Genomic DNA, 26,942 nt, shown 5'->3' with positions numbered 1-26,942 from the left:
GCCCTTTAAATATGGGGAAATGTTGCAAATTGATCTATTTCGTGTTGAGGCACTCAAGTGAAATTCAAGATGGGGGGGGGGGTGAATTTAAAACCTTTTCTAAGTTGACTAGTCATCCTTGATAGTCAAGTTGCCTGTAGGTGTTAGTATACTAAATAAAATTGAAAACATAAATAATAAAGTAAAAGCTTAGAGATTTATACTGTTTCAGATAACCGGTGTGGTGCCTACTCCACACCTTGAACTGGTATAACTATGTTGACTGGATCTTTATTTTTTTATAACTATTTGATGTAACCCAAAATGCACCTCCAATTAAAGTATAAAACGGTAGATTGAAAATATAATAACCTAACTAGGTGGGGTTGACAGAGAAAATGTTAATAGTTGTTTAACTTTATGTAATCCACGAGCAGTATAGAAAAGTAAAAATGCGGGGTTTTAGTTTCAATCACAAATAGTAACCGAATCTTGAGTGCTTTTGAGGTGTAGATAATAGTAGATTGACAATAGTCTTGTGTTCTCCCTGGCTTCTTAAGTTGATAATTTTCTCGTGTTCAACCTAATTATTCAGTTGTTCTGCAAACAAAGTATATAAGATATGTATTACTAACCGCTTATTAGGCACAGAGATAAATCTCACCCTTTACTTATTAGGTCTTAGGGAGTCGCCTTGTTTCCCCTTGCAACAACTTCAGCTCACCTTTACTTATTAAATCTCAGATAATTACATTTGTCATGGGGAATAAAAGGTGGAGGTAAAAGGATACCAAATCACTGTCTTAACTTCTTCTCCAAATCAAAAACTCCTTATTAGGGATGAAAGGAAATACATGCTATCCCAAGTTACTTTAGCTGCTTCAGATTAATTATTGTGAAGCAGATTAATAGAAATGCATAAACCATAAATAATTGAGTATCACACTCTCTTTACATAGCTAATCCACCAGGTTTTCCAAAACCCTATTCAAGGAAATTATCAGCTCATGTTTGTGCAAGAAACCATGATTATCAATGACAAACACATATAATTAATTGCACAAGAATTAAGATGAATAAAATGTAAAATTTTGAATGGAATAAAACCTTAAAATCTCAAGAATAATTGTAAGAGTATTATAAAGAAGCATAAAAGAGTATCACCTAATAAAATACAAACTCTAGGGTATTTATAGTAACTCAAAATAACATAAAAATCCTAATAAAAATGGTAAAGAAAAAGTTTATGTCAGCAATCGGTACGACTCAGTCTTCACTCGTACCGGCAGCATATGAGTTCTGCCAACACTTTAACTTTCTTTTCAGCATATGACATCTGCTTATGAGTTATACCTGGGTGTATAGCTCGTGTCCTTCATTCGTATCCACGTGGGAATTTTTTCTTTCCAAGGTCTGAACACTGGTTTGTGCACGACTTCTCTACATGAGTCGTAGACAGACTTTTGACTCATATACTTGAGATAATTTATCTTATTTGTAGTAGTTTAGATGCTATTATTCTTTCAAATTCTATGTTCAACTCATGTCCTTGCTTATGACTTGGATAATTGAATGGTATCTTCCCCATACTTAGCCCTCAGTTTGGCTTTTGGTTTTGTTGTTTATACGAGGAGTATAGGATGTTTAAAATTAAGAATTGACTTGAATTCTAATCAGAATTGGTCCTTTTCAAGTCTTTTTCTTCTTTTTTCATTCAGACATTTTGTAGGCCTATTTAACCTGCAATATTCAGCAAATTGCATTATATCTAATAAAATATCCTAAGTTCACACATAAATTCACAGTTTTAAGAATTAAAATTGTCTTATTTTCATGCCACATCAACACCCTCAGATTATATTTTTTCAGGTCCTTATGTAAACAAAACCAAACACAATTTTTGGATACATAGATAATGCTTAAACAGGAATATCTTAAGCAACCCATGGAAATGATTTTCAATTTGATTTCAATATAATTATTCCCCTCCTACTTTGAACTTTTAAAAGTCAAACTGTGTATTATGATTTAGCAAATGTAGAGACACAAGGTAATACAATAATTTAATTATATTAGCAATAGACTAATAGCCATAAACACAAGTTACATTCACCAAACACACTAGCAACCTAGCAACATAATCCTTGTGTGCTTATAGTCAAAGAAATCCCATTCACACTTTGTATGGATAAGCCACTCTATTTGGGGATATACCAAATGACTCTCTCATTCCCAAAGAAGCATCACTAGTGCACACATAATACCATAGGCTTGCCCTTATGCTATTTCTTAAGTATTCAGGCAGTCATGGTAAGATCACACTAGGATTTCATTATGCATATATCATAGGTTTGGGGCTGGTATGATATCTTTTTGATATTTATTTATTGACTAAGACTTCTTGACACTAGGATTTTTTTGGTGTCTACTTACGTAATACCCCGTACTTTTTCCTAGCTTGAAATCATCTCAGTAATGTTAAAAGATTTCTTTGTAAGATAAATCCACTTTTTGTCATGTGGTATTTTTATGATTTTCACTTTTTGTCATGTTAGAAATTAAATTAGCTTTCCAACGACAACAATTTTATCAAAATCTGATATTGCAGGATAAGGTTATGGCCAAAATATAGAATGCAGTAAAACTACCCAGGTGTGACGGTGAGGCCGATAGACCGTCAGACTAGCAAAGGACCATCGTCCATGACTGTCGCAGTGAGGCACTGCGACTACCTTCTACTTAGGAGCGACAGCCCAGGCCGGCGGACCATCGTTCAGGCCGTCGCAAGGGAAATAGTGAGGCCACCTTCTAGATAAGCTGTGAAGGGCAGGTTTAGATATCATCGAACTTGTAATCTACTGTCGCCCAAGATGTCGCTACCTAGCTAGTGAGACCCTATTATGGTCCACATATGACGGTCAGAATGATGGACCGTTGAGCCAGCGATAGACCATCGTACGGGCCATCGCATGTCTTATTTAGTTACTTCAAGTCATTTAAATGGGGGTATTTTGGTCATTTACCACCCGCTTATACATACCTAGTTATACCCAAGCTCAGAATATTTTTTCATTATTATTTCACAACAACAAAATTAGGGTTTTCTATCTAAGATTAATCCCCAAGGATAAAATCCAAATCTTCTTCAAGAACTAAGAGATTCAGATTCTTCAAGTTCAAGAACTTAAAGAAAACTCAACCTAGGTATGCATAGTATTTATTCATGGACTCTTTTCGCCCATGAAGCCCAAGAATCTCTTTTCCAAGTTCAAGTTTTATGGATTTCCTTTAAGAATTTTCATGATTTGGGCAGCTGTTATTCATGTTGATAATGAGTAATTGAATTCTATTCCATAATTGGGTGATAAATTATATGTGGGTTTGATTAGTATAGATATAGATTTTTGCTAAAGTATGCCTAAACCCTTGAATAGTGAAATTAGAATTGAATCACGATGTTTTAATTGTTTTATGATGTTGTTTACACATACTATGCCTATATTTTGTTTGATTGAATGCCTAGATGAAGAAATATGCCCAACTAGCATGATATCATGAAATCACCATGTATGTACATGTTTATGCAGATCACATGTTTGATGAAAAGCTACATTAAATGTATTATGGATTATGATGTTAGTCATGTATCCAATAAAGTCATCTTTTGTCAGTTTCTTTCCATCGAGTCATGGGGGTACTTGTACCCAAAATATTAGCTGTATGCCTAGAGTCATGTCATGTTTTCATGATATTCTCAGTCAAGTTATGATCTTTAGACATCAAAAAGTATTATGACTTAGGAAATCTCTATGATCTCAAGAACTCAGTCAGTTGTCAGATATCAATAGTATTCCATCAGTCAACAGAATTTAAAAACCTAGTCGATGTTTAGTTTAGTAAATTATGTTCAGTGTCTATTCATATGGGAGTAGAAATTAGCACCGAGTGAACCCAAGAATAGGAACTTACCTATTATATGAGGGTGTAATTCTTAGAAGCAATCCTTGCATTCCAGAACAATGTAGCCAACATAGGTTGAGATATCATAACCTTCTATATGAGGGTAGGTGAGGTGGATTAACTTACCATTTGAGGGTTCCCACCATTCTTACTAGATTTACCTATTATATTAGGGTTAAGCACATGTTGTACTGACAACCTTACAATTATGGTACATATTGGACCCCAGCTCAGCTCTTATAGCATATTTGGGGCATGTCGATTAGATGACTACTTCCCACAGTTTCAGTATCAGTATCAGTCAAGAACTCAGATAGTTCTTTAGATTTCACAATTTTTCAGATACAGTATGGAACTTAGCTAGTTCCATTAGATTTAGGACTATCTGATACAACCACTCATGTTATCAGTTATATTAGTTATCAATATGTCATGTTATTAGTAGACAAATTTAGTAATAATGTTATCTTGATATCAGTGTTAGTTTTTTTATGTCTTATGCATGTACTCTCACGCTCATGATTCACAGTGTGATATTATATTTATTCATGCATATGAACCCCATGTATTCAGCGTTATAAATGTGGTGTGCTACACACCTATAAACGAGACTCTACTTGACATGAAATAGTTGGAAATCCAATGATACCAAATGTAGTCTTTGATTCCATCTTTGTCATGACCTGAACCAGGGCCTGGCCATGACTAGTATATCAAGTCCCTCGCGGACCAGAGATCACTACTGCACCTATACAAACAAATCACAACATCTCCCTATGTCGAATAAATTTAGAATATATAACCAAGATATCATGTAACAAGCTTAATAACCATGAACGTTGACCAGCTAAACAACCGACCAACATCACCCAATAGACACAGTAATCTAAACAAAGCCTTATAAACATAGAACAAAAACCAGTCTTGGTCGAGACATGTCCCCTACATTGAATATGAAAATGATAATGTTAATTATAGTGAAAGTAAATATAAAATCAAATCTAAGAATCAAAGTTAGTGAAATGCCTACACCTTTGGGGAATGGAAGCTCACCACTTAACTTTAACACAATGAACTAACAAACCAAGCAAACCGATCTAACTATATGTAGGAAAAGTAGAGGTAGCTTTGGTATTTGCATCGTATGGGGATACAACATTAGGAGAAGATTAGTGGTGTGAACATTATCATGTAACATAGGGATAAGTATAAGATAATTCCACGGTTAATAGTTCAAAATTATCCAACACAATGCACATAATAAAATATATATATATAAAGATATATCTTATGTCGGGATAGGTAACAAGGCTTAACATGTTCTTTGAAACTTTACCTTGGTTTTTGTAGGTCAACCGTCATAACATATAAAGGTACCGACAATCTATGCTGTCACATATCTCCCACACATAGTAGGTCCCTATTTTGTATGGCCACAATTACCAGAGGGTATGCATATATACTACGGGGGACTCAAACCTCTCTGCCTATCAATGTGACATAAGCACCAAATCATGTAATAAGATTCGAGGGACTCGAACATCCTAATTAAATAATAGTAATAAGGGGAACTCAAAATATACGGTCATATAGACCGCCATATTAGACACTGCTGTTTCTATTATGGGTCCTTCAGGACCACCACTTTCACGACTCATCTACTCAACTCTCATTAAAACCTAATTAAAAAAATTTATATCACAACCCCATTTATTGAACCACAATACACATTTAGGAATACATTGTTGGTATCATCATACCAATTACACTTACAAGGTAACATCAATATGCCACACCAATTATCTTCACTTAGGGGAATTTGTAACTTCCTTGGTTTAATTTTACAAATTCTCACACTTGTCATAATTTAAAACCAATTTCATAATATGTTGTTGGGGTCATTACCGCTTTAAAAGTCAAAAGTTTAGGAAATCATCATCCCTAGTTCATTAACTACTCCCATGAGTCAAATTAAATTTAAAACCACCATTTAAAATTAACCCATGCAGGGACAAACATGAAACATCACATAAATAATAGTTATACAAAAACCCTCAACTGATGTTTTCAAAATAAACATAAATATCTCATGAATAATACTTTAAAACATATGTTTTTAATGAATATACAATGAAAAAAGAGTGACATGCTTGAAATAAAAAATTTCACAAAAAGAATCCAACCCTTAAGCCCTTGGATCACCTACTTCTTGGAAAACCTTTAGTATGGCCACTCGAAAAAATTTAAGAGAACTTTTGAAAGTGTTTTAGTGAGTTAACAATGCTAATGGGTCTCCCAATTGAGTTCTAGGTCATGTATTACAATTGGTCTAGAGGGGAAATGTCTAAAGTTCCCTTAATGATAAGAATAAAAATTGTCACAGTGACAATGGGTCACAATAGGACTTGTTTATAAACATTATGACTTATCACAATGAGTTGTACTCAAGTCATAACCACTAGGACCCCATACTGGTCTGGCTATGATTCATACCACAAAATCGTAACCACACTTAATGACTCATCACCACTTATCGTTTAAAAACTATCAACAAATTTTTGGATGACACACTGGACATCCTACGATTGGGACATAACGACTCATCATAAGTCTTTACGACTCATAGCGTCAAATCATAATGAAGATAGTGTCTTGGGGAAAACTTTTTGGACACCTTCTGACTTGGTCCTTATGAATCATAATAATTCTTATTGACAAGTTGAGAGTCACTATACTTAGTGAAGAATACTAAAATATTTGTTCTGATTAAGTTATGACAAAGCATCTATGACCCATCATGACATCCTATGACTTATTAGGAGAGTTGTAGTCAGGACAATAAGGAGAAAATTTTAGAAATTCTCATGAACCAAAAACCCAGGGCATTAGAAGCAAACTATTCCTAAGTCAAGGATAATGTCCTTACTTAGCTACAACAACCCGCTGGTTGACTCCTACATAGTCAACAATGAGGCGGTCCTTGATTGACTTTAATTACTTTATCATATGGAGTACAGGATTAGATATATTTTACTTACCTTGGGTAGATTAGTGTTTACCTTGTCAAATTATTTTTTGCATTATTCAGTGTTTATTAGGACGTATCCCAATCTAGAAAAAGTTATAGAATCATAAATGTAGGAGACTTCTATAATAGGGTCCTTAGAGAGACCGATAAAGTAGTGGAGAAGGATTATTTTAATCAATAGTCAATAGGTTAAGATAGCAATGGTATGGGAATCTTCAACATATTTCAACATTTATTTGGGGAACCTTACAACCTAATTGATTTTGTATTTCTTAACCATGCAATACAACATGAACATATCTCGACAAGCCTTATTACTAAGAGAACCTTTCCTTGGGATTAAGGTGGTGGTGATAATGTGAGCCAAATTTTTTTATTTAAAGCTAAGTGATGGTGGACAAAAATTTGATAAACTTACTTCTAGATTGGAAAAAACATTCTTAGCTTCCTTAAAGCTAGCCTCAAAATTTTCAGGCCACATACGATTTATAATGAGGATCACCCTAGAGAACTTAGTGTAAACACTTTATGAAAGAAAATGTCATTAATAATGATTCTATTCCCAAGCATAAAAGTTATTAACTGACCGTTGTCTTAGAAAAGTTAAAGATTTGCATAAAATATGCACACAGGGTCATCATAGACTTCCATACAACAAAGATGAAATATAAGTGATAAATGTTAGGCTTCGAAAAAAGAACCTACATTATAGTAAGATTCCTTTAACTAAAAGAGATTCACAATTCTTTCAGGCACAACTGAACAATATTTTAAGCTGGCAAATTTTTTACATTACAAAATAGTACAGAATTTATGCATGTCCCTCGGTGAAAAAAAGTGAAGAGGAGAGAGATGGGTTTTATTGAAGGACAAACTGGGGCTAGAAGCTGAATATTTTTTATTCAAAGTCAATTACGGGCGATAAGAAGGAGCTTTCTAAGAGGAACCAAAGATAAAAACTGGGTCATGATTGACTAAATGGTAATCCAAGGGATTCATTAAAATATTTTTTGTAGATTTTGTTTATCAAATTGGAAGACTAAGAAAAGCGGTGTTTGAAGAGCGTATTAAAAATGGAGAAGAAAGGTGAATTGATGGGAAAGTGAAAGGTGGTTAAGTGAATGAAGGTCACTAGTAAAGAAAAAGTGGTGCAGTCGTCTAGGTAAGCAAAAAGATTAAGTAAAATTAATTAAGGGAAAGCAAAAATAAGTAGGGCAAAGAATAAAAAATGGATAGATAAAGTGTAATGATGATGAGTTAGAAGGTTAAAAATTGAACTTTATGAAAGGACAAAATATTTTGTAAAATATTTTTTGCAAAGTAAAAGATGGTACAATGAAATTTCATTAATGCATGTAACACCGAGACTTTTTCATAAAAATCAAAATCATTCTTCTAACAAAGGTTTAGTTAAAATTTCGACAAGGTGATTTTCAGAGTCAACAAATCTTAAGGAAAAGTCTCCTTTTTTTATATGATCAAAAATAAAATAATACGTGTTGTCTACATGATCTTCTCTAGAATAATGCACCATATATTTAGATAGACTAATTGCACTAGTATTATCATATATGATGAGTAAAGATTCAATTAATAAATCAAAGTCAAATAACTAATGCATAATCCAAAGAACTTAGTACCACAATTTCCAATGGCTATGCATTCATCTTCGGTTGTTAATTGAGTGACAAAAGTTTGTTTCTTGCTTTGCCATGATATTAAGGCATCACCAAGAATTCAGTAAGTTCCGTAAGTACTCTTTCTTTAATTTTTTCCAATTGCGAAATAAATATTTGAATATCAAATAAGTCAAATGGGTTATCATAGCCTAATATATTAAGTCTCGATGAGATAGCGAATGAATCTTTTGACTGTAGTTAGATGGGACTAGTTGGGAGCCAATTGAAACCTTCACATTTGCAAATAATAAACACAATGTTTGGCTAGCTTGCAGTAAAGTATAGTAGTGATCTAATCACCCCTCTATATGCCTTTACATAAACATATTTTTCGGGTGCATCTGAATCAATATATATTGAGGGACTCATTGATGTTTTGAATGCCTTTCTTTTTTCCATTAAATCTTTTTTATAAGCTCCCTTGTGTATTTAGCTTGATTGATAGAGGTGACTTTGGAAGTTTTCTTGATTTGTAATCAAAATAAAAATGTGAGTTCCCCTATAAAACTTATTTTAAATTGTCCTATTATAAAATTTGCAAAATTCTCACATAGAGAGCTGTTAGCACTACTAAAAATAATGTCATCAACATAATTTTTTACAATGAATAAATTGGAATCTAATATTTGAGTTAATAGTGTAGTATCTATTTTAACTTTTTGAAAATTACTCATTAACAAAAAAGTGCTCAACCTCTCATACAAAGGTTTTAGAGCTAGTTTGAGACTATATACTTTTTTTAAGAGTTTGAAAATGTGATTACTAAAAGATGGATCTTGAAAACTAAGAGATTGTTTGATGAAGTCTTTTCATGAATAAATCCATTTTGGAAAGAACTCCTAACATCCATTTGATATACTTAAGTTATTTGAATGCAGGAAATGCCACAATAATTTGAATCGATTCCAACCTTTCTACATGAGAAAAAGTTTCATCGTAGTTAGTACCTTTTTGCAGGAGGTATCCTTGAGATACAAACCTCACCTTATTTCAAATGATCTTACTTTGTTCATTAAAGTAGTTGTGGTAGACCTATCTGGTTCCAACAACAGAGCAATTCTTTGGTCTGTCAACTAGATTCTAGACTTTATTACATTCAAATACATCTAGTTCATCTTCCATGTCCTAAACTCAAGATTTTTCTTTGAGGGCCTCATAATACTTTGTAGGTTGAATTTGAGACAAAAGTTTCACATCTGGCCTAGTTTTTTACTGAGAGTCATTTACCTTTTTTTCATCAAAGTTTAATCTCATAAAATTAGGCTAGATTCATATAATACAATATGCACAGATTATTTGACACAAAAAGTCTATTTATTTTGTGCTATATAGGGAGAACTAGTGGGAGATTAACCACGAAATACCTTTATTTCTTTGCGAGTAAAACATTTCTAAGTTATTCTTATCGTTATAGGGAATGGAGTATTTACATCCAAAAGAATATAAATAGTTAATGTTGGGCTTCTTTCCTCTACACAATTCATAAGGGGTCTTTCTTAGAATAGGTCCGATGAGACCCCTTTTGATAATTTTACATGACTTGCTTACTGCCTCTACCCAGAAGTGATCAGGTAAGTTTGTTCTAAAATCATGTTGTGTGGTATATCTTATAGGGATATGTTCTTTTGTTCCACCACTCTATTTTATTAAGGGATTCTGGAGATGAGAAGTTCTGAGACTAATAATTTGAAGCAAAGTACTTTATAAATAATTTATTTTTAAATTCTTCTTAATGATCGCTATCTACGTAGTGATGAAACATCCTACTTCTCTTTTTACTCTTCGAAAAAATTCTCAAAATTCATGAATGGTTCATGCTTTTGATAAAGTAACATTACCCAAGTTAAATAAAAATAATCATCAACAATAATAAATGCATCTATTTTCCACCAATACTTGTGGTTTTTGTAGGGACAAACAAATCAATGTTGATTGTTTGAAGGGGCTTGATAGTACTTACAATATCTTTGACTCTAAAAGATGTCTGATTTTGTTTAACAAGTTTGCAAGAACCATATATGTGATCCTTTTCAAGCTTTACTTTTTAGAAGACCATTTACCAATTTTAGTCTTGGATGTTTTTCAATATAATGCATGCTAGAATGCTCCAGTTTCCTTTTCCACAACCATGGTTCATTGGTTGGAATAGTAAGGCTCGTTAGTGTAGAAACATTAATATTATTTAGAATGTAAACATTATCAACACAGTCTCCGATAAAAGAGATATTTATTTTTTCATGATTAGTATAGAAAATCTCACCTCTAAGGGATACTTTATGCCCTGTATCACTTAGATGGCCAACACTCAGTAAATTGTGTTTGAGTTCATCAATGAGATATGATTCTGTAAGTTCATAGGAGGAGTTGATCTTTACAGAGCCAAATCTGATAACTTCAACTTTGGCATTATCACCAAACTTGACTAATCTACCTTCAATTTTTCATACGGAGAAAAAAAATTTCTTTACGATCATGTGTTTGGAATGTCCGCTATCTATGACCTACGTTCTTTTCCTATTATTTTTGCGAATATTTTTCTGCAAAATAAGAAAAATTAATTTTAATTAGGAATCCAAGTGGTCTTTGGTCCTCGAGGTTTCGATGTGATTCCTTTCATCCTCCAAACCCACACTCCTTTAGACCTATGTCTGTAGTTGTCGGATTTGTGCACTTCTTTACCACAAGTGAAACAGGATGGTCTATGAAAAAATAAGTAATTTTTAGTAGTGCTGAAAGAGTCTATTGAAGAGCTTAATTTAGTCTTAAGAAAATTTGACTTTATAGAACTGTGACTTGGTAATTTTTCAATGTTGTTTAGCCGCATTTTCACATTATAGAGTTCTTTTATAATTAAATCAATTTTAGTTTTACTTTTTTCAAGTTTAATTTTCGTATTCCTTCTCTCTTCTTCAAGCATTCTTTTTAAGTGTTCTTGCCAATTTTTCTTTTTTTGAGCAATTTTCTTATACTTATCAATGATCTTTAAAAGCTCATCAGTAGTAATATCAAGGTTTGACTGAAGGAGGTTACAATTATGACAGGTAAAAGATCTTACCTTACTGGATTCAACCGTTGCCCTGAATTAAATATTTGTTATTTCAACATCATCTTCAGTATAATCTTCATCACTTTAGGATCTGAATTTTTTGTTCGCCTTTTATGATCTTCTCCTTAATTATAGAAAGTTTTCTTTGATGTGCCCTTGTTTATCACAATGATAGATGAGATCATCGTTCTTTGTGAATTAAATCTTCATGTAGCATTGAGGTCTATGCTTCATTTGTCCTAAAATGTTCCTTACTCCATGATTTATAAGAGCCATTCATTCGTTATTGTCTTCATCTATGTTCTCTTCTTCACCAGGTGTTACGAAATCGAAGGCCATACATATTTTCTTCTCTTACTTTTTGTACTCATTTATGTAAATTTGTTCATAGGCTATAAGGTTACCTTTTAGTTCATCTTACTTTTAGTTGTGAAGATCCTCATCTTCTAGAATGATATCTATTGTTTTCCATGCTTTTGGTGTAACGCCCCAAAAACGGGTCCGGGGATGACCCACGGTGCTTAGGGTCACAAGAAATCCCAAGCTAACCCTACTAATGGCATACTTAAATGAAACTGAATAAAATAAATAAATACGAACAAAATAAGAGGAAACAATAAAACTTCACTGAACTTGATCAATAAAAAATCTGAGTTACAAGATTACAACTCTGCCTTTACTAACAAAACTCAAATAAAATACATCGACACCACTGACTGTCTATGAAGGCTCTACTAGTACATACTGTGGGAAGCCGAGTCATGGATCCCAACTATCCCAACTCAATACGAGTGAATTAAGAAAATACAATACATCTCAAACTGTATAACTTACTCGAGCCCTTGAATCAAAAGAACTCATCTTTTGCTGACTGGAAGCTTTGAGTGATTGAATATAGTGTATGCGCTACAACTTGTACCTAAATTAAGAGATAATTTATAACATAAAGGTATATGTGGATCAATACATTGAGGATGTGCTGAGTATACGGGTGTGTATACATTTACATAAAACAATATCAATACTCTTTAATGAAATAATATATACGAATAGGAATGACTCACATGGCTTGAATAAGTCAATAATATAAAACTCACAAATCATAAATAGTGAAACATATAACACAAATCTCGTGATTCATTATACTTAACTTTAAAATTTGTACCCTCCTCTTATACTCAGTAGTTGAAGGCTAAAGGAAGCTTTAAACAATACTTTAAAATTCATGCTTTTATCTTGTGGAGATTAAAACTTCTTTAAAACTTACAGACTTGGAACTTTTAGGAACTCTTAACACTTGAGAACTCTTCAACTATTTTAGACTCAGGACACTTGGAACTCGGGAGTTTCTTGTAACCGACATCAACCATGTGAGCTACATGGAGTCAAGCATCTTGCCCAAGTTGGGGAAAGATGTTCTTTCCTTACCATTGGAGTATAACCTTATCTTTATTGATTACTATCTCGGCCTTGGGCCCATAAAACTCGAACCTACGATGGCACATAGTTCTGGGGCATGAGACCTTGGAATCATACCCAACTCGATGCTAAATACTACTCCCATAGTCATCTCAGAACCTTTAGGAAATCCAATTCAAAATAACTCAAGGGCCTATAATGAAGAACAAAATATATTTCTCTTGCTTTAAACCATGAGTAATGTGGATTTCTATCTTAGCTTTTAAAAGTACTTATCAAAACTTGTCAACAAGACTTTGAGATCATAATCTCCTTATAAACTCATCACTTCTACTTAGGACTCAAAATATAAATCTTAAATGCATCAAAATCATTTTTAAACTTCATGATCAACCATCATCATAAAAATCTTTCAATCATATGAATTGAGATATTTGAAAAATAACTCATAATATGAATCTCATGAATTCAACATCTTAAAATTCGTGCTTGACAACAAAACATTCATAATAATCTTAGAATCTTGAAAATTTAGAAATAGGCATGGAAATATAAACAAAATCATATAATTAAACCATTGATCCATGGGAAATCTCAAGATCTTTCAAACAATAATAATGGGTATAAACTCTAACTTCAAATTCATGGAAAATCTCATAATTTGTAAAAAAATTGTATTTAAAATAAGCCTTTGGCCACAAGCGTGAAAGATTTACCCTTGTTCAAACCCCACATACCTTAGATTTTGAATGTAGATGAAAAAGCTTGCTTGAGACTCTTTTTTGCACTCTTGAATGAGGGTTCTCGAAGCTTTTGACTTGGGATTCTTGAATACTAACTCAATTTTTAAAATCTATGGTGAGTTCTTGAATTTCTCGGAAGAAGATTTGGACCTTGTTCTTAGAAGTAATTTTTTTTGCAAGAAACCGTAGATTTTTTATTCTTAAAGAGAATATGGCATTTTTGCCTGTGCCAAATATATTTATATGTTGGAAAGGATGGAAAATGACCAAAAAAGTCCTTTTTAAAAATTACTTAAAAATACTGAATGAGATCTGCCACGGTCCGTCGGCCTGGGCCAGAATAGGACATACTATCTTGGCAGTGACATCTTGGGTGATGGTCCGTCGCTAGATCGATGGTCCATCGGCCGTTCCGTCGCACCTTGCCAAAAGGTGGACTCATTGCCTCCACTGTGAAGGTTTGGGAGATGGCCTGTCGCTAGGTCAACAGTCCATCGGACCTTTTCGTAGAACCTGGGCGGTTCAGACTGCTTTTTATAATTCGGCCATAACTTTCTCTTCTAATGTCGGATTTTGATGAAATAGATATCGTTTGAAAGATAATTCAATTTTCCACATGATAAAAGTCAAAATTAGAAAAATTCTATATGATTTAAACACTACTAACTTCGGAAGCCATTCCTTAGTCTTTTCAGAGCAAAATCAGGCTTCACTTAACAGGCTCTAATGGCTTAGACTATGAGGGAACTTTGTGGGGTCTTAAATTTGGATACTTCTTAAAATCTTCTAAACCAAAAATCTATTTTAGTATATAATCCCTAAGAATTTCAATTCATGAATAATTTTGTTGAATTGTTCAAACATTGACTCCATGCATTTATTTTCTTCCATTTTGAAAAGCTCATATTCATTTACTAAAGCACTCATTTACTATGGTAGTACATTCGTAGGTAACTTCTAATTTTTCATAGATTTCTTTTGCCATTTAGAAGGTTGATATATTATTATACTCTGCTCTGCTAACTTCATAATAAAGTAGGCTTATAGCTCTTGTGTTAGTTTTAATTACCTTTTGTTGTTCGTTCGTGATTTCAATGTTTTCAAAGTCATCCAAGTCAAGACTGCTTGATTCCTTATCCTTCTGTTTTTTCATTTCTTTGATCCCTACTATAGGTTTTGGTCCTTTAATTATGACCACCCAGGCTTGAAAGTCATTTACTGTACGATAATTTTGAATTTGTTCTTCCAATACAAGTATTATTGTCCATAAAATTATGGTTGTAATATTGATGAGTTTCTCTGTCTTGAATAAAAGCTCCTAGAATCTGAGAGTTTAAAATTTGATCATTACTAACATTCATTTATAAAATATTTTAGTTAGACCTACTCTTATACCAATTGAATTTTACGAGAGGGGGCTAAATTGAATACTTTTTCTGAGTTACTAGTAAGACCTGAGATTCAACTCACTAGTCGGTTAGTATACTATATAATATTGAAATAAAAAATACATAATTAAAAACACAGAGATTTATCTTATTTTGGATCACCGCTTTGGTTCCTACTTCAGTCCTCCTGGATTAAAATTGCTTGTTTTGAAACTTTCAATGTACAAATGGGATTATATAGGGGTTATACAATTTCGAAATCTTATTTTGTTATTCAGATTTTGTGAAATAGCCTCAACTGGAATAACTAAGTTGACTCAATCTTTCTACTTTTTGTAACTATTATAAATTGAAAATTACAAGTCTTTATGAAGACAAAAGGTTGAAACACACTGAAACTTTTCTATGAAGTTGTGTAAGTTCTCTTTTGTCTTCAGTTTTCTTTTGATAACCATCCTATTGTATGGCTTCTTTGCTCTAAAAGGAAAACCCAAGAGATTTCTTCTCAATTAAGGATTTTAGTTGACTCCTTGATGAGGATTCATATCTTATGGTATGTCCAAATCATATATGTCCGTATGTATGATATGATCTTCCTTTATCAGAAGTAAACTTACAGTGGTACATATCTATAACAGATATTTCAATGTAGGAGAGTGATATTCCTTCCATACATGGTTCCTTATTAAATATGCTTTCCATGTTTGTTCTGTGATTGCTTATGCTAAGGTTGCCTTCCTTGTAGTAAGGGATCTTATGAGATCTTTTCATTATGCTATTCAAAATTCATCTCTAGGGACGATCTTTCTTTCCTTGATTACATCTTCTGTGTATCCTATATATTTCCCTTTATTAGTTTTTCATTATTAAAATATATTATATCAATATAGGAGGCTAACATTAGGGAAGACATTAAAAACTATAAAATCAGCACTTAGTCACAATTTTAACACACTTCGGAGCAATACACGAATTTTAAAGAATGCAAGCAAGCAAAGGGGTCAATGTAGGGTTCTTTGTTCTCAAACTTTACTTTGTCATAGTTTTACATTTTAAACATATTTTATGGTTATTATTAGTAAGACTATGAGTGGATAAACACCCTCATTCATGGGTTGAGGCTACAAACATAATTGTTTAATTATTGTTTAAAGTTGGTTTATATGTTTATCAAGTGTGTGATTATTCTTACATTCTTCATGTAAGATTTTAAAGCATAATGAACTTTAGGACACATCTATGTCTTAAAATGAACTGACCATTGGAGTGGAGGTATGGAATGAAGAATGTAAGGAGTGTGGATCATATCCTTAAACATTATATAGTAATTTTTAAAAGACAACTAGTAGTTAGGATATCAATATAACTAAATGCCCCACTAGGTTGACAAAATGGGAAGATAGTTTAATGCCTCAAATTTAAAGACTCACATCCCATCTCAACAATGTAGTTGTGATATTAATTTGGGTAAATGACTTAGAGGATGGTCATTAACAAGTTTTAATATCAACACTGTGAACCAATAATCACGATAAACACCAATACCTTCTAGAAACTATAGTTTTGCATGAATGCAAAGTAAAGGCTTCAACCCTAGAACTCTTCATATATTGTTTACAGTCAAAATTTCATACCATTTCTACTTTTTTCTATTTATTTTATAGTTTCCAAATTCAATTTCTTAATTGGTTACAAAAGCTCTTATTCAATCGCAATAATAAAGCTATAAATGTATAGTTGTTACACCAAGTCTCTGTGGGATTGATATTTGGCTTGAAAGGGCCACTATATTACTTTAGTTATCACACACACTTCTGTGTGCGCTAGGATATAGCATTCAACTAATTTGCCCGATTGACAATTTGGTAGATTTGTTCACCAAAGTATTAAGACCTCAATATTTAAGAAACTAGTATACAAGATTTGGCATGCATGATGCCTGGCATATTAAATATTGTTTATATTAGGCTAAGAAAAATAAATATTGTACACTTTTTTTCATAATTTTAGCTTTTATCCCACATGATTTTTCTATTATGATTTTTATGAGGCAACTCAATAGACCTATTACAAGATGTGCAGTCTTTTTCCTTCACTAGGTCTTTTCCCACTAGATTTTTCCATGTAATGTTTTAACGAGGCATATTATCTATAAATAGACATCCAGTGGGTAGTGTCATGAATCCATTTATTTTTGAATGTTCATTACAAGTTTAATGTCCATAACAAGTTTTAATTTTGCATAAAAGGTTTTGAGTTTACATAACAAGTTATGTAACAATGTATCTCTTTCTATTAATATGGTATTCTAAATGACCTAAGAAATATACTTGAGAGGAGGAGAAATTTCTTTCTATAAATTTCTTGTCTAAATTATCATGACCCAAAAACTTGGGTCATTATGGAACCTACTTTAAGCCACAATTGGGTGATCCAAAATCATGGCTAAAAACAACGAGTAACAAACTAACAGGAGGAGGATATAGAAATAAGAATAAACAGTAATATAAGGGTGCTATATGTAGAAAATATACAAGCATGGCATAACAAAAAGAAGGAAAGAAACAAAATTTACAAAATAACTCCCCCAAGACCCGATAAGTTTGGTACAAGAGACACTATACATAAGAGTACCAGATAATGTCAATATATCTAAAGTAGTCTCTAAATGTACAAAATAAGACTATCACAAAACAAAGATACATGGATCAACTCCGAACGCTAGAAGCTTTCCCTAATATGCAATCAACATCCCCAATCCAAACTGACATCAGTGATGGTGATTCATAGTAGGGAAAAAAATATGGGGAAATGTAGTATGACTAAAAAAATATGGGGTACTCTATAGGAATCATAGAACAATTGATCTCAATTAAAAATTCATAAAAAAGTTTTACTCTCTACTAAGAGGCAATAAATGATAATCGATAAGAAAATCAAATTCTACGCTTCGTAGATGAGATAATCGAATGTAAATAACCCCAAAGAAGTAATAAGTTCTTGGATATATCCGAGCTGGACACCTTAAGTTTTGAAGGTACACACAATAAAAATAAACCCATTCAATCCACCATAAGCACAGTGGGTGCAAGAACGGAGTAATACTAAAATAAGGTTAAGGGAAATATTAAGGAATATAAATATGTGCCAAGATGTGTGATACACTTATTATACATCTTTCGTCATGCCATAACCATACATTTTGTTGGTCTCAAATTAGATTGCCAACAAAAGATAGATAATATGAAATTTTTGATTAAAACCCAAACTAATAGATAATAATCTTTAATACCAAGTTCAAAACTCAAATAGAAGCTATAAAATAAAAATTAGTGTTCAAGGTCTCATATTACAATTGAAAATAAATATGAAATATAAGGTAGTAATCTAGGTCTCATACTTAATACAAGTCTAACTAGTCCATTTTCTAATTTTAGAAGGCAAAATTCATTAAGGAAATGTAAAGTTCCATTTATTAAGTCGAAGAATGGTAATCTATGGCTAAAATGTTTATTAACAAGGATACCAGATATGTTGGCAAATTGACAACTTATTGGCACTTTTAAAGCTTGAATTACCATGTTTATCAATTTATTCGAGGTAATTCTAGTGTTTCAATTCTCATTTCTATAGGTAAGAATTAAAAATGAGCTTGAGTACTCATATGAGTCAATTAGAGTGTGAGAAGTGCAGAAAAAGAGCTTAAAAATTCATATGGGCAAGCCAAAAGCCACTTGTGCATGCACATGCTTCACCTATGCATGAAAATGGATTAATTTAAGCTTATAGTAACACCTGTAAAGATAACTTGTGCATGTAGGTAAACTATATACATAAGCACCTGCAGCAGTAAGTCAACAATATGGTTGTAATTTCATAAATAGTGTAAAATGTGAAGTTGAGGCTCAAAAAGCAGTTTGTAAGATCTAAACCTCCATATTTGTACTTTTCAAAGCTTTAAACTTCGATTGAAACATCAAATGTGGAATTTATGACTTTCTCTAACATTTTATTGTACTGGAATATCTATTATTCTATAAATCTTTGTTTTAATAGAACAATTGACTTAATTTTTTGTAAATTTAATATTTTCACTCTATGAGTAGCTAATTTCTTTGCTTAGGGTTATACTTGAATAAGTTCTGATTGTAGTATAGGTGTTTTATATTGTCTTACATAGACTAATTGACATGAGTTTCACTCCTATTCCATGTTTAAATTTATAATTAGAGGTTGCAGACTCTAGTTTATCTTGAAACCATTATTGTCTCAACCCAAAATAGGTCTTTGCCAAGACGGGTATCTCAAGTCCCATGTGGACAAGAGATCACCCTCTGCACCTAGCCAAACCAAACATACCATACCCTAAGTTCGGATGAATTATGAGCATATAACAGGATAGCATATAGTAGTCTAAGAATATTTTAAATGCATGTTTTTAACCAACCACCAACGATCGACTAATGGACCGATCGACACCGCCTAATACCCACAGTAGTCCAAAAAATGAATTCTGAACTATGATTTAAAACTGAATATCTATAAAGTGTCGGTACATACCCCTAACAATAGATAAAAAACAAATTTGAAGGAATAGTAAAAATTTAAAGGAATCCATAATAATGAAATGGTGTCTTCAGAGGTAAGGATGCTCGCCACTTCTGTCTGACTCACAAGCAGATCCCAAATCTAAGTTACTAAGCAAAAGATATAAAAGTATGGCCATATCCTGCATTGCATTAGGATACAACATACAAAAATGGTTAGTAGGGTTAACGCTAGCATGTTACTTGGGGCTAAAAATAACATAATGATATGATTAACAATTTAAAATCTTTAAAAACCAACGCATATAGTCAAATAGATAAATCATATATCAGCATAGATAACAAGGATTAACATACATTTAAAAACTTAGCCTTGATTATGTAGCTCAACAATCATTTAATAGTACCCACAGGATATATAGGACCGAGTTCTCACCCCCTGGTCGGGCCCTATTGTGTATAGCTATTTGAACTAGAGAATAATCTCATATATATATGCATGGAGGGCACAAACCTCATAACATATACCAAGGTGACTTAATCAAACAATTATATAATTATTTATGGGGGACTCAAACATCCCTAATCATGAAATAAAAATAAGGGAGACTCAAACCTCGCATGTTTCTTTAAACCCCACATCTCAAAATTCAACTTCCTATATCAGTCACTCGGACCTCCACTTTCACGACTTATCTACACAACTCTTATTAGTGCCAAATTAAAACAAGTATCACATATTCACATTCATTAAAATACATTTTACATTAAGACATACATTTTTGGTATCATCATACCAACTATACTTTCAAAGTAATAACAACATGCCAAAACAATTTCCATTAACTTGGAGAAAACAACTCCCTTTGTTTATTAATACATGGTGAGGATAACCGACATTCTTTGTTCATTAAATCATACTATTGTATTTAAAATACCTCTTTATATCATGCATTCGTTTAATGCTAGTTCAATTTTACAAATTCCCATAGACCTCAAAATTACAACCAATTTGGTATTATACGGTTGGGGGTCATAATCACTTCAAAAGTCACAAGTTTGGGAAAATCACAATTTCCTAATTCATTCACCAAACCCATGCACCCATAAGTTCGAAACCATATTTAAAACATGGAAATTATATACATATATATACCATTAGAAACATTGATCAATTCATAAACATTCAAAAACCCTAAACCATTAATTAAAAAGCATAACAACAATCTCAAGAAAACAAATTTAAATCAAATACATTTTTAAAATTAACAATGAGGAAAGAGTAATATGCCTTAAATACAAAGAAATTTGAAGAGGAATTGACCCTTCATCCTTTAGATGACCAACATGATGAACCCTAGCTTGAATTGGTTGAGGGAATATAGAGAAGCTTTTAGGAGTGTTTAAGAGTTACTTAGATTCTTTTTGAGAGATTATGAAACCCTAAAGAGGTTATAAGTCATGGGTTTCTATTTGGTTAAGAGGGGAAATTTCCAAAATGCCCTTAACGTAAAAGATGCAAAAGAGCTATCATTGATTATGAGTTAACCCCTTGACTCATAACAAATTCAAATGACTCATCAACACAAGTCATAACCATGACAGTACCACTAAGGTACCCTACAATATTATCCTTGCAACTCAATGGCACCACTCATAATAGGACCCTACGACTCATAGTATCTTGTCGTAGTCAACACAGAACCCAATTTTGAACTAACACTAGACACCCTATGATTACACCTAATGACTTGGAACATATCCTAATGGCTCTTAGTGAGCCACTCATACTTAGAGAAGAAGCATGAAACAAACTTGCTGGTTTGGTTAAGACTCATCTCAATTAGTTGTTAATAGATCATATTACTCATTGGGACCAGTCATTACCAGGACAATGTAATACCCCATACCTTTTTCTAGCATGGAATCATCTCAAGAATGTTAAAACTTGCCTTAAAATATGAACCCACTTTTGAACATATGGTATTTTTAATGTTCTCACTTATAGTCCCATGGGCAATCAAATAAGCTTTCCATCGATACTAATTTCATCAAAATTTGGTACCGTATGAGAAATTTATGGACTTCTTATAGAAGGCATAAAAATCGGCCAAATGCAATGGTACAGTCCGACGGACCGTCGGACTAGCGACGGACCATAGACTACAATCTTCGTATCAAGGCAGTGAGTCAGTTCTCTGGATTAGTACGATAGAGATGTCCGATGAACTATTGTACTAGAGACAGACCGTTGTACCCTACTATCGCACCAAGGCAGTGGGTCCCAATTCTGGTCCTAGTTTGACATTGAATCCAATGGACCGTTGACCTAGGGATGGACCATCGCACCCCACCGTCACATATCCTGCTCAGTTATTTTAATTTATTTAAATAGGGGTAATTTTTTATTTTACCACCTGCCTATATATACCGAGTTATATCCGACCTCAGCTCATTTGTTTATTATATTTCAGAATAACAAAATTAGGGTTTTCTCTTTAAGATTAATTTCCAAGAGCAAAATTCAAATCTTCTTCAAGAACTGGGAGATTCAAATCCTTCAAGTTCAAAAACTTCAAGAATCTCATTACCATGTATGCATAGTGTTCATTCATTGACTCCTTTCATCCATGAAGACCAAGAATCTCTTTTCAAAGTTTAAGTTTATTGATTTCATTTAAGAATTTCATGATTGGGCTACTCTTTTTCATGTTGATAACGAGTAATTGAATTCTATTCCATGATAGGGAGAAATTTTATGTGGATTTTATTAGTATAGATGTAAGTTCATGTAAACCTATGATTAAACCCTTGAATGATGCAATTAGAATTGAATCATGATGTTTAATTATTTTGTAATGTTGTCTATATATACTATGCCTACCATGTGTTTGATTAAATGCCTATATGAAGGAAAATGCCCAACTAGTATGATATTATGAAATCCCCATTTATGTACAAGCTTAAGTATATCACATGTTTGATGAGTTGCCTCAATAAATGAATTATGGATTGTGATGTTGGTCATGTATTAAAGAAGTCATGCTTTGTTAGTTTCTTTCCATCATGTCCTGGGGGTACTTGTACCCAACGATTTATCTGTGTGCCTAGAGCGATGTCATGTTTCACGATAACCACAGTCAATTCATGATCCATAGAACTAGGTCAGTCATGTGACTCAGGAAAGCTCAATAATTCAGTAATCCCAGTAATTTCAGTCAGTTCAAATATCAGTAGCATTCCATTAGTCAAAGGAACTAAGTTAAAACCGTCTCATCCAGTTCAGTTAATTAGGTTCATAGTCTTTTCTGATGGGTGTAGGAATTAGCACCGAGTGAACCCAATGATGGGAACACACACTGTTGGATGAGGGTGTGATTCTTCGAATTAATTCTTGCATTCCTGAACTATGTAACCAGCATAGGTTGAGACATCAAAACTGTTCGGTGAGGGTTTATGTGGTGGATAAACACTATCAGATGAGGGTCCCACCATTCTCATTTAAGGGAGACTATCAAATGAGGGTCACCCATAGCTTGTCCTTGTCGGTGGTGCGGTATTGACACCCTTCCAATTGGGGTTATATATTGGACCCCAACTCAGCCATAATGGCATATTAGGGGTATGTCGGTTAGATAACTGCTTCTCATAGTTTCATGTTATAGAATTCAGGATTGTCAGATACAGTGAAGTCAAATACAGCACGGAACTCAGCTAGTTCAATCAGATTCAGGACTGTCAGATATAGTCAGTCATGTTATTAGATATCAGAACTCAGTCATCAGTCATGTTAGTTATCAGTAAACTTATGTTATCATGGTTTTAGATATATTTACTATGTATGCATGCACGTATTCTCACGTTCATATTAGTCAGTTACCTAGTATTGTTTATGCATATAAACCCCATGCATTCAGCCTACCTTACATGCATACCAGCATATTGAAAGTACTAATGCATTTGCGCTATGGTGTCTTATACCATAGGATAAGAGACTTGAGCTCCTAAGGATCAGTAGATTTCAGTCTCAGTAGTCAGAGCTAGAAGTGAGTCCTCATCTTTCGAAAACATAATCATTACTTGATTATCTTATTGATTAATTTATTAGTTATAGTTAGTTTAGACTATAATATCATCACTAAATATAATAACAAAGAATCCAAGAATGATTTAAACATATCATTTATGAAGCTTGTTAAGGTTGCAAGTGTATTAGTCAACATGAAAGACATCACCGAAAACTCATAATGGACATAACAGGTTCTAAAAGTTGTCTTTGGTATGTCCTCAGATCTTATTTTCAACTAATTATAACGTGACTGCAAATAATCTTTAAAAACACTAACGCACCCTGCAACTAGTAAAATAAATCATCTATACAAGGAAAGGGATATTTATTTTTTATTATAACCTTATTCAATTGTCTATAATCAAAACACATCTTCAAACTACCATCCTTATTTTTAACAAAAAGGACTAGAGAAACTCAAGGTGAAATACTTTGATGAATAACAACTTTGTCAAGTAGTTCGTGCAATTTATTTTTAGCTCCCTCAACACTACTAAAGCTATTTGATGAGGAGGAATTTATATATGGTGAGTTCACAGCTCTAAGTAAATATAGAAATCTACCTCTATCTGGAGAAGTCCCGGTTGGTCTAAAGAAAACACATCCCGGAATTCAAAAACTACCAAAAGTAACACTAGAGTAGACACCCCCACACTCACATCCCAGAGATCAGCTAAATATGATAAATACCCCTTCCCCACTAAACTTATGACCTGGACAAATGATATAATTCTCACCGGTTTGTCTTATTCACTAATTTTGTTTCTAGTTTATCCATTCTTAGTATAGCTAGAGTCAGTGTCTTAGTGTTATATTTTAAAACAACGTGATATGGATATAACCCGGTAACACCCAGAATTACATCAAAGTCCAACATATCAAGAATAATTAGGTTTACCCAAGTCTAAAATCCTATGAATAACATAGGGCAAGAACGGTAAACATTGGTTACCCTCATAAAATCACCAACTAGAGTAGATAGATAAATAAGATGATTAGGTACATCATAAATTTGATTCAGAACCACCACTACCTTAATAGATATATAAGAGTAAGTCGACCCCAAATCAAATAGAAAAAAAGACATTCGATCACAAATAGAAATAGTACATGTGATCACTGCATCAGAATTCTTAACATTGGTATTTCTCAGAAATACATAATAGTGAGTCCGGTCATCAATCTAAGCTAACCTCTTCCTTGACTGTGCTCCTCCCCTACACCGCCATTTCAGGAAAAACCTCAACCACGTGTCTAATTTCCCCATCCACCCTATGGATGAACCTACTATTACCTCCTTCTTCTATACTTTCTAGAACTATAGCCTAAGTCTACTACTGCGCCTAAGCAATAGCCTATTTGACAGGACACTCCCTCTTAAAATTACCAACAACACAACAATGGTAACATCTTCACTTGAGAAAAGTCCAATGGGTAGAAGAGTAAGAAGCCTATTAGTCCCTAACAATTCTCTACAGATAAAAACCCTTAGCTGAAAGCACAATAGAAATTGGAAAGGTCAACAAAATTGGTTAAGCTAAATAGTCCTACTAATCGAGGCCCTTAGCGTAAGACCCACTGATATTCCCAAGTTTGTGTGACTTTTTGGCTAATATCTTAGCCTGACCCACTTAGGTTAAGACGTCCAACTTATTCACATCGTCAGAAACTTCATTGAACCTATTTTCTGTATAAGTCATATGCAAAGACAAAACCTGGAGATCTTAATTCAAACCCTTAATGAATAGGTGAATACTGTCTTCGTCAATAGTCAAAGGAGAGTGGCATAATGTAATAACTCATGGAACTTAGCCTTATAGGTTGCAACTAACATGTCACCCTTCTCAAATGATAAGAGTTAATTATTCTTGCGATCTCACATAGCATAAGGCATATATTTCTCTAAGAACAAAGTATGCAACTTCTCCCAAGTCAACAGAGGAAAAACTGGTGATCAACATTCTACATATACCCTCTATTATTTGTTAGAATCCTTCTCTAATAAAAAAGTATCAAAAACAACTCCATTTTTCTTAACAATACCTATCTTAAGTAACCTTGCATAACACTCAATGATGAACTCAATAATATCCTCACACTCAGTATCCTAGATGGTAAGTGGTTTCATCTTAAAAAATTGTCAACAGTTCACGTTTTATACCATTAATCATCAAACCCAAACCAAATGATAAAAAGCATCGGTCCTAGAAGCTTCATCTAGCCATCGGAATAGTAGGATGAACAACAAGAGCCTGAAAAATAGGTGATGTGGGTTCAACTTTAGTTCCTGCCAGCCCACTTATAAAAGCTAACATGGGGTGAACATTATTTGCGGACATAGGAGGTAGTCCTGCAACCCCAGGGTGAGCCGTCACATTGATCTCCCTTATATGTTCCACTGCTAATTTCTATTCCACAATGTAGTCTCAATGTGGAGGAGGTGATACTGACCTTTCAATGGTCTGTCCAACTGCTGCTTGAGCTTTACCACTGGAAGGTGTGGAGTATCACCTCCTTCCCATACCACTCATTCTGAATTGTTCTCTTACCAATATGGATGGAGTAGTTGGTACAGGGGCTATAAGTCGGGTTTTTTTTGACCTAGTATTCACCATCTGTGGGCAAAATAATAAAAAAGATAAGATACAAATTTGGATCTCCAAATACCAATTGAAATAAAGTTACAAGAAAAAATAACAAGATTACAAATTTTCTAAAGCCCTATACCTTCTCGGAGAAAAGTACAAATGTCACAATACCGTTATATGAGACTCCACTGGAGCCATTTTGGTCTAATAAGATGGATGAATTATAGGCTCTAATACCAATTATGTCACAATCAAAATCTATTGGGAGTGACACCCACACAACTCACCTGGTGGGAGAACCATCTACCCTAAATACAATTGCCAAGTTGATTCTTAAGAGATAATAAACACTAATCCCTAATTAAGAAATTCAATTCTAAATCAAAACATAAGTACAACAAAAATGAGTAATATTGTACTTAACAATTACTAACCCTAGGAACCAAAAATCATTTATATCAAAATATCTAGGATTTCAAGAAGGGGATGTAACCCT

This window comes from Capsicum annuum, chromosome 5 (assembly GCF_002878395.1).
Source record: "Capsicum annuum cultivar UCD-10X-F1 chromosome 5, UCD10Xv1.1, whole genome shotgun sequence".
Taxonomy (NCBI): Eukaryota; Viridiplantae; Streptophyta; class Magnoliopsida; order Solanales; family Solanaceae; genus Capsicum; species Capsicum annuum.
This window is presented reverse-complemented; position numbering follows the sequence as displayed.